General features: G+C 31.2%; 1 non-coding gene across 1 annotated transcript; it reads right to left on the bottom strand.

Annotated features, from left to right (window-relative positions):
- Positions 1 to 2,245: 2,245 nt before the first annotated feature.
- Trnat-ugu lies at positions 2,246 to 2,318 on the bottom strand. Its single transcript has one exon. It is a non-coding gene; the product is annotated as a tRNA-Thr (tRNA).
- Between the last annotated feature and the right edge of the window lie 8,204 nt (positions 2,319 to 10,522).

The raw sequence follows: 10,522 nt of genomic DNA, 5'->3' as shown, positions 1-10,522 counted from the left end.
GTGTACGTTTATTATCAAAAGATAAGTATTTTACTTTTAAAAACCTGTGGGGAAATAGAATCAATAGAAACTTCTAAAATAATAATTAAAAATATTTTTTTTCCTGTAATCGAGAGTAAAAAAAACAAAGGAAAGAATAAATACAAAATAATTATTATTTCATCAGGAATCTTCAGGAGTATCAGATAATACAGATCGCATTTTTATCAAAGATTATATAAGCACATCTAAAAATTACTAATAATTTATTATATGTATTTGAAACGAGATATTATTACTAAGTACATATGTATAACATTTTTACAACTATTTCCTTCTTCAGCTATCTGAAAGCTATATTCTAGATAGCGTCGAACAATTTATATTGTCACGGATTTCTTGAATTATAACATCCTTAGTATTGATTTAAATTTTTAGGGATTTTTAAATTAAATATTATTTCTCATGTCAAATATGAAGCGCCTGAAACTATTTTAACGCAATTATTTCCGATGGGTGTTTGTAAACGGAATGGAAATACTTTAATTTTTTTATACAAAATATAAATTTAAATGTTTGGTGGAAATATGTCACCGTACTGTGAAAGTACCAGAAGATTCTTTTCTATGCACGCTGTATGAAAGTATGATAAATTATTTTAAAAGAAACGCATTCTATTCTTCAGCCTCCAGGAGAACTTCGAATGTACGTTATATATTAAAGCGATACCCAGTATAGTTATAAACCGATTCTCGATTTAAATAGTGATATGTACTTGCGAACCTAATATAATATTAATTTTAATCACGATAAAATATGTCACCCAAAAATAACATTACCATTGATTAAAGAAATTCTAAATCAGTTAATTTTCTTCAATTCACAAAACTACTATATTTGGCATATTTGACCGCAATGTTTTTCATGGCCTTAAAAATGACTAATTTAACACATTTTGGGACACGATTACTCAACCGATTAAGAAAAAAGAAATTGACATTCTTCAAAGGATGAATCTGTGAAAAGATTCCTTTGTATAGAAGTTATGTATCATTATGGTCAGCTCGGGCAAATTAATGAAATACCATATCCGAGAGGCACTAGCCACGGCGACGACCAGGCGGCCGCACACCTGCGTCGGCGCATCTCGATTGATCCAATATAAATTGTACCTTATTGCATACTAACAGAGTATACTTTCTCATATTTATCTTATCATTACGAATCACGGACATAACAAACTATTCAAAACTTTGTACCTTTAACAACAAAGTTGGGTTTACAGCTAATTGATAGAGTTACGATTTAATTTCTTTTGTTATCTTGACCGCGTAATCAGGCGAGAAATGTGCTCTTTTGTATACATAAATAATTTAATGGCTGAAAAGGAACATTATACTCCTATACATTGTCAATATTACATTCTTGCTAAATTTTTACAGGCACATAGAAAACACAGCCGTGTGTAGTCATAGTTTACTTGGCAAGTGCAGAACTTTCAAATATAAGTTGAAATTTTTTATTTCAACAGCATAAATAATTAAATTTTAAAGATCTTAAACTGTTACAAGGTTTTAGTGTGAAAAATGCCAATAGATGGCGTTGTTTGACGGCGCAGTCAATGTTGATATAATATGTTTTAAACATTAGAGAAAACGATGTTATTTTGTATAATTAAGCTTTTGAAAGATCGCTTGCTTTAAGAAAAACTAGGTTTCATTTAAATAAAAATTTAAAAGTAAGAATAAGTCTTCTTTTCACATAAATATTTTTCAAACTTAAAACGCGCTTACAAAGTTTTTCTTTCTAATACGTAAATATAGCCGGATTGTAAAATTTATTACGGGGAGTTCTAACCAGTTCAACTGTCGGGATCACATGCTGAACCTCTATGGTTTATTTATCCTGAGGAAAGTCCCCGGAGACAGGGCGGAAAGCGTCGCATCATGATGATGTAGGCTGTGGTGGTTTCGTAGGGGATGTAACCTGCGCGAAAATCTATCACTAAGCGTTGCTCAGAGCAAAGTGGATGTGTGAAAGACGATATTGTCTAACTAAATGGGGCTCACTCGGTTTAGATCTCCCGACCTTTTGACACTTTTTACAAGTCTAAGGTATATTATTATAATAAATATTTCATACTTCTAAAATTAACAAATTTAATTATTTTTTATAAAATAGTTGAGATGTTTTAACGTCTTCTATAAGCACTAAAGTAATAGAGATAACATAATTTAGTTTAGAAAAAAATAAAAAGTAAGTTGTCTGCCCCCAGAGAGATTTGAACTCTCGACCCCTGGTTTACAAGACCAGTGCTCTAACCCCTGAGCTATGGAGGCTGCGACAAGATTGTCTATATTTCTGTTCATATACTAATACGGACATTTCGCAGTATAATTATCGTAAAAAGATTATATTACAAGGATATACGTTCCTTACTTATTAAATATGTATGTTATGTCACTTTTAGATAATAATGAAAATGGTAATTTAATAGTTTCACTAACATAGTGGCATGGCGATTGTGGAGGAGCGGCTTACAAGTAGAATATAAAAGGCCGTGGACGGTGAATGTTAAACTCGGGTTTCATATAGTTTGACGTACACACCTGAACCAAACCCAACTACTAAAGAAGAGACAAGTCGAAAATAAATGTCGCCACTTTATAAATAAAATAAATTAATAACAATAACATACATAAGTATGATTGTACAATTAAAAATAACTAATGAAGACACGAAATATAAAGAAAATTAGTTGCATAGGTAAAATCTGTACTAATTGTTGCAAGATAAATTGAAAATATGAATTAAAAAATGCCTGCGTTTAGTTGTTCAGATCAATACCTGAAAGTGAGATTAATCATCGGACATCAAACAGAATACGAAATTCCATTCGTATAACCTCGATGTCCGTCTTTACACAACTGAGCGTTATTTAAGACGATTTTTGCCACGCTCTACCACAAAACGCCCACCATAACCACTGAAGTATCTCTGAACCAATTCGACTTAGAGACCTTCAAGAAAAGAGTGATTATTAAAGCGCCGGCACTCGCCAGCCCTCTGGCATTGACTGTCCATGGGCGGGTCCATCTTCGTTTTTTAAAACGTATTCTAATTGTAATAATTAATTATGAGTTCGATAAAATGTCCATTATATACGTATATTAATGTACAGGCATCGCAACAAAGTGTTTGTAACTACATTATTATTTCTATTTTTAAATCATGTAACACTGAGTAAATAGGTGAATACTGATAAGGCTTACTCAATCGTATTAAACCTCCTCACGTAATGTTGACTAACAAATCCTAACAGTATTAGTAGATCTTCTTATATCTGTCGTAGGTTACCTAAATAAATTCAAAGTAACTATGTAAATGTTCTTCGTAGGCAGGTTAAGTACGTGATAAACTTTTTGGGAATAAAAATAAAAAGATCTTATTAGAATATAGGATAAAATATATAAAATAAAACTATTGGTTAGTTTCAAAAACTAGGATAATAAATTATTTGAAGGCAACCAAAATTTCATAATTTTTTTATTTATCTAATTAAGACAGCAAAGTTAGCAGTTAGCTATTTTCGTAGGCCTTCGTTTTATTAATGATGACAAATTGAGAAAGCAAGTCATTATGGCGCAAATTCTATTTATGTGGGCGTTACAAGAAAAGTTATTTTGATTTGTTTTAACCGAGAAAAGGGTAATATGTCTTGTTCTCCGTCTAAGGATAGAAAACTTAACTTGATCTGGGCAATCTAGGCATTCATGTCGTGTTGTAGGTATTGCTCCATAAGATCTCTTTTGACCTGTTAATATAAATAAGAGATTATATTAGTGATACCTCTCCTCTACACGACCTGGCCGCCGTTATTAAATCGAGATACCACAGAAATTTCTCTTGAAAAATTCCTATGTCGGATTTATATTTTTGGTAAAATGGAGATCATACGCAACTACTGTTCTCTAAGGTACTTCGTACATGAGTAAAATGCAGGCTATTTTTATTATATTGTAATTGTATTGTATTGTAATATAAACTATGCCAATACGATTATTTTTATATAAATTCTACTAAATGTACATTAAAAACATTATTGTAAGTACTTTAATTAATCTACTCTTTTGTATAATGGATAAAGTCGGTACTAATTATCATTATAAAACTTTTAGAACTGAATATTACGAATGGGCTATGAACACACGACACCACAGTTCGTGCGTTTGTTTGATAGAAACACTCGCTTTCGAGGGGTCCTCTGTTACTAAATTGTGTTAATAGTTAGACCTAACAATAATGAAAATAAAGATAAAATTTAGTTTCAATCGAATTCGATGCCGTCATCGTCATCATTGTTGGCAAAACTTGCAAGTAAATATATACACGAGTTCCGATTCCTTTTTTACATTTTGGCACAGCTGTTCTCAAGATAAAACCAACGTACCAATAACGAGGGCCCATTTAAGGGCACGATGTATGAACAGTTGTGTCATACCATTTGTGGTATCAGACATCAGCTACTTGCCTTGAAGATTTCCCGATAACCTGCAATTCCGGAAACATATGAACAGTTATTTTACTTTTCTCTCTGCTCTCAGAAATGTTTTATTGTTAATTATTTGTAAAGCTAAATAATTGAACAAAATAAAGCATTTTTTTAACACAATTGTATTTTTTTAGTAAAGTTGTCAAGTTTTATATCTTAAGTACACTAACGCCGGAACCCGTCAAACAAACTCAAAAAAAAATAAGATAGGATATTGGTACAGTTAAACTGTTATTTTCACACTAAGGTATATCCACAGATACCGATCCATGGATACCATGGATAGCTTGTATCGACAGATGGCTATTACAATCCGTCGATTGATTATTGGCACATTTTTTAAAACATTTGGATTAAGATGTCTATCTCAGAGTCGATCAAGATAGGTTATTAGGTTTGGGCGTAAATCTATATTATTAGAGATTAGAGTTATGGCAACACTAACGGTGCAATTTGGTTTTTTAAAATCTATTGTAATAAAATTTTATATATCTCTTATATTTGCAAAGGGCATTAAATAACCTTTTTATTTAATTACTGGCAACATTGTACTTTTACACTGTAATTAAAAACACTGATAGTTGTGGCGTTAATTATCATATTCCAAAGGCTTTTAAGATCTTTGATGTCTTTATTAAACCATCAAATTGGATTAAAATGTAATTTTATGGTTAATTAAAACGCTCTTATAATTTTAAATGGTTTTTCTTTAGTGCCGCGCAGTACTTGGTTTTGCTAATAACTGTTTTCGCGTTTACTCCTGCTATTGATATTATCAATTAAATAATGAACACACTTATTGAAAAATTAAAATCTCCGGCCGCGTTTGCCCGTCTGTTAAAATTCAATAAACTCGAAACCTTCATGTGGGATATAATTGATGTTTCACTAATAGATAATATGTTTATTGAACAATGTTTATGTATATTTTTATTATATAAATTCGTGCGTGCCTCTGTTTTGTTCCTGAGATGACTACCGAGCGCTGTTTTTGTTGTATGTATATACAAAAAATCTATCGTTTCTTTTGTATGGAAAAAAACGCTCATTCAGGCCCATTTACAAAGCAACCCGAGCTGAGCTGGAAAGGCCCTTAAGGCCAACAGTGAGTATCCTAACAAAAATAAATGTATTGAAAATTGATTATGATAAGAATCGCAAAACCATAATAATATGTCAACAATTTTCGTGATCTCTACGTCGTTAGGTATCGTTTGTAGGAATTGATATATAATAAAAAAGTATGTTACTATACAACCTGTTTAGCCCTATATAGCCTGGGGCAAGCTGTCTTCCAATCGTTCTACCGATCATCACAACCGTTTTTGGCTATCAAGTTGAGCCAACCGATAATTTACTGCACCATACTTGCCATAATCATCCAACGGTAATATTTTGTTGTTTTTTCCACGTCAGGGTTGCCACGTCTAGTCCACGATGCAAAAGGCTGTTTTCCTGGTATTTTTTTATTTATAGACATCGCTTAACATGTATCTACTTTATAACAAGCGAATGTTCGTGATCATGTTTTGTTATTTTTTGTTCGATCCATTATATATTTGAGCCGCATACATGATGCCACGTAAGTTGGCCGCTAAGAATATGGCGTGAAAAATGCACACATAAAATACACGTCCAAATATAAATACTAAAATGCCGTGTTGAAGATTGGTTTATTTGATCAGCATGCTTACCATGAAAATTCAATACTATGTTGTCAACATTGAGTTGGGCCTAATTCCAATGAAAGACAGCTGACAATAGGTGACATTATTTAGATTTATTGTTAGGGAGCGTTAATGCCAGTCAATTAATGGATGAACCAAAAATTGAAGTCGGCATGGTTCCTAAGTTCCTAAGTAAAAAGAGAACACCAGTCAGTTATTTTCCCATGTTGTATTTTGTTTTAACTTAAATACTTACTTATTATTAAGGGCCATAGGAAGTCATAAAAATTCAAATTGTATTGACCTAAACTTGGCGCCATTGAACTAAACGCTGGTAGAAATATTAAATAAATTATACAGTTTGAGTGAATTAATTATAATTACAAAAGTACTAGCCTTCTGTGTGTTTATTTCATGTGTATCTTATTAAAAATTTAAACCATTTTTTATTCATTATTTAACTTGGTTATAAAGGCTACGAATTGTATGTAACAGTGTTATGGTTTAATTAAATAGATAAAAAAATACAGAAATATTGAAACGGGATTTTCAAACTCTTCACAAGAATATAGCAGTACTACGTAATTGATAATTGTAAAATGAAACTCAATTGTTGGAAAATTTCCGTACACATTCAATATAAATTCTTTAAACTGTCAGAATCAAAAATCAATAATGAATAAGTACTCCGTAACTCCTGTTTTTTTTATAAAATCTCTTACGACATGTTTCTAGGTCCTATAAAATCATTTTCCACTTGTTTCCACTCTTAGCGATTTTCTCCATCTGTGATCATTTTCCTGCGCTCAGAAGCAAACCCACGAAGTCAAACTAGTATTCATTTATAATGATATCCAATTATCACAGGTGGGAAACAAGTGTAAATCATGTCGAGTACAGTGCCAAAAAGTTAATTAGTATTTCCTATACAAGATTGACAGCTTTGTGTTGTGCCAAAAATTTCGTTCCTATGTAATACCTGCTTAAAATATATTTATTATCAACCACACATGGAGGGCGAATCTTTAAAATTTTAAAAATGAAAAACCAAATTTTTATGTTCCTATTTATATAGGCATATAAAAATTGTTATCTGATTTTAAATTACCTCTTGGTAGAAATTCGGCAAATTTTCCGTACAATAGGAAAATATTTACAAATCAAATATCTTTCCAAACTAAATGCGATTCGAGCGTTTTTTAATGTAGACACTTATTGAACATTAAGTGTGTGGTTTACAACAGGAAGAAGGGCTGACGTTAATAAGGAAATAATTTGTGACGACTGTTTCTGACGAGATCCGCTAATTATGACTCGGTTAACGGCCAATCTCTATATAAACTCAAACATTTCAATCTCTGAACTTTCTCTTCTTAGATTAATAAATAATACAGTTTAATATAACAACTATAAAGGTAAACAATCGAACTTTACTGCACTTCCTAGGCTTTTACATACGCTAAAGATTAATGTTCTAATAAGTTGACTTGATAATATATGTTATAATAAGTTGAAATGTCTGTCTCTGAAACAAGAAATTAGTTCTATTTTTTCCTTATTTCCTACAGAACGTAGATGGCAGGTTTATTATAATTAGTTATTCAGAAATGTAGAAGCTGTTGCTTTGACATTTATTACGGTTACGAAATTAAATTGTCTATTGACGTCTGATTTTATTACAAACTTGATTAAAGCTGTTTATATGATATTATTCATGTTATTCATAAACATTTAATAAAGTGCATCGGATTTTGCCTGAGATATAACAATTAACTTGAATAATAAACTTATTTCCTGAACTTTTATAATACAAATTAACATCATCGAAAAACATCGACTTCCGCATGAACAGTCTAGAATGTAACTTGACTCCATGATCGGCGCCAACATTTGCATCAGAATGCTGTCATATTCTGGCGAATTGTTTTACAGTTTACACACCAAACAGTTGTGATATTTTATTATATAAACAACCTCATTCATAGAAACTAAATTCAATCCAACTTTAAAAAAACTAGTAAAATTTTCGCGAAATCTTTAGTTTCGATATATTTCTCTTCATGACAAATTGTCACGCTGTGATGAAAATAGCTACATATACGTAATAATATATAATTTATGATAAATGAGTGCAATCATTAAAGGGCATAGTTTAAAAGTACACCGCAACTAGTATAATAAATAATATATAATTTATGATAAATGAGTGCAATCATTAAAGGGCATAGTTTAAAAGTACACCGCAACTAGTATAATAAATAATAATTTATTAACCGAAAGTACAATGTAGAAATACAATTCGTTGCCGAAACATATAAAACAATTGACATAATTACTTAAATGAAAACAAGGACTGGCGGCATCATCGCTTTCAATGATCTCTTTCAGGCAACCCCTGTGAATAAAAAAAATAGACAAGCCAAGCAAGAAGGACAATTATATTGATATACGTACATACGTACTGCAATTTATATAATAAAAAAAATATTATAATTAGTAATATTACGCTAGTTATAATGCTCAGTTTGACTCTTAATAAATAACACGCAGATAATATCTACACACTGTATTTATATTTGTACTTGTCCCGGCGGTCTGTCCGTCTGTCCAGCAGAGCGGAGTTCATATCACGACGTATGCACTGACCGTTCGCCCACCGGCTGGCCCTGGATCGTCTTACCGCCGGCGTCTTTTAACACGATACCTTGAAACACTGTAATTTGATACACTGTAAACCAGTCATTGAAACGCCCATAGGTAATAGACTGACCATAGAAGTAAAGAGGTTTATTACGAGCAATACAAAAGAAGTTAAATGTCTATAGCACCTTAGATTTGTTATTTTGTTGTTCTGCTTATATTATTTTATATTATTTACAGATCGTTAAATTTATAGAAAAGCAAATTACATAATACATAAAAAATAAAATTATCTCTTCCAGCGACCCTACTACGGTTAAAAACTTAAAAAATAAATATAATGGGTGAAGTGGAAGTTGTGAATAACTAAATCTGATAAAAAAATGTTTTTTTTTTCATCTAAAATATTACAAAATAAATTAATAAAATAAACTAATAAGGATTCAAGAATTGCGATGCAACACAATGAATAATGAATAAATAAATGCATGAATTACAAATGTCACGATAGGATATGGTTAAGAAATGTTTATGTTGAAGATTTTTTAAAGATGTAAGAGAGTTAGCCAATCGTATGTAAATCAGGCAGCTAATTCATTAATGGCGGGAATCTTAAACGAATTGTCTAAGTAGGATGAGCTGTTAGATGGAATTTCCAAAAAGTATCTAATAGAGCAGCGTTATAATTAGGGACCTGAGAATTTTAATTAATACTTAAGTTTGGGATAGAAAAGAGTTGTATAGTTGAAGGGGATGAGCGTCACTTCTTAGTCGAACATTATATTATTATATTACCTAAGCCATATTAAAAGGTGTTTAAAAATGAATTGTTGTCAAATTCGAAATGATAAAACTGTAAAATAAATATTGTTTTAATAATATATTACACTTTTTAAGACGTATAAAGTAATAGGAACTAAATTCAATTGTAAATAAGGACCTGGCATACTTCTACTAAATATGTATAATTATAGGAAATTAAAAGAGATATCCAATTTACTAGCATACAGTAAAGAACTTTAATTACATTTAGCGGGCCCATTTTCTAAAATAATATTGTATAATCCTAAAAAATATATAAACTATTAATAAACAACGCACTCGCGTGCCCTCTAGCATTGAGAGTGTCCATGGGCGGCGGTATCACTTAACATCAGGTGAGCCTCCTGCCCGTTTGCCCCCTGTTCTATAAAAAAAATATAATCGGTTAATTGAAATCTTTAAGCTTATAAAACTTCCAGAATACGGTGTCGTCCTCTTCAGAAAACATTTTCCCATATATGTGTTGAACATAACATTAACATGTAATAAACAATAAAGCGATTTTCAAAAGTCCAAATTCAAATGTGCACTTTACCGTGAAAATTGGAATAGATTACACGCGTCAACGCTCCTGACTTCCTGACTTCCCTTTTTCACACGGAGTGTGACGTATTTCATGCTAATTTCATATAAACTCTGATTCATTAATGATTTAATCGTGTGAAACACATGAAATTCACCCACCTGACCTGTCGAATATTAATGATAAATTAACTTTAACTATGTTATGAGGACTGCTTTCTATTTGCATTATGATTTCATATGTAAAAATTAGTTATATATAATACATAATTTCAATGTGTGGAAATGTTATGTTATAAATGTTGCCTAAGAAAGGGGAGAGTGGATGAAGTTGTTCGTA

This window comes from Pieris rapae, chromosome 4, assembly GCF_905147795.1.
Source record: "Pieris rapae chromosome 4, ilPieRapa1.1, whole genome shotgun sequence".
Taxonomy (NCBI): domain Eukaryota; kingdom Metazoa; phylum Arthropoda; class Insecta; order Lepidoptera; family Pieridae; genus Pieris; species Pieris rapae.
The sequence above is the reverse complement of the archived record's forward strand: the minus strand, read 5'-3'. Positions and strand labels throughout refer to the sequence as shown.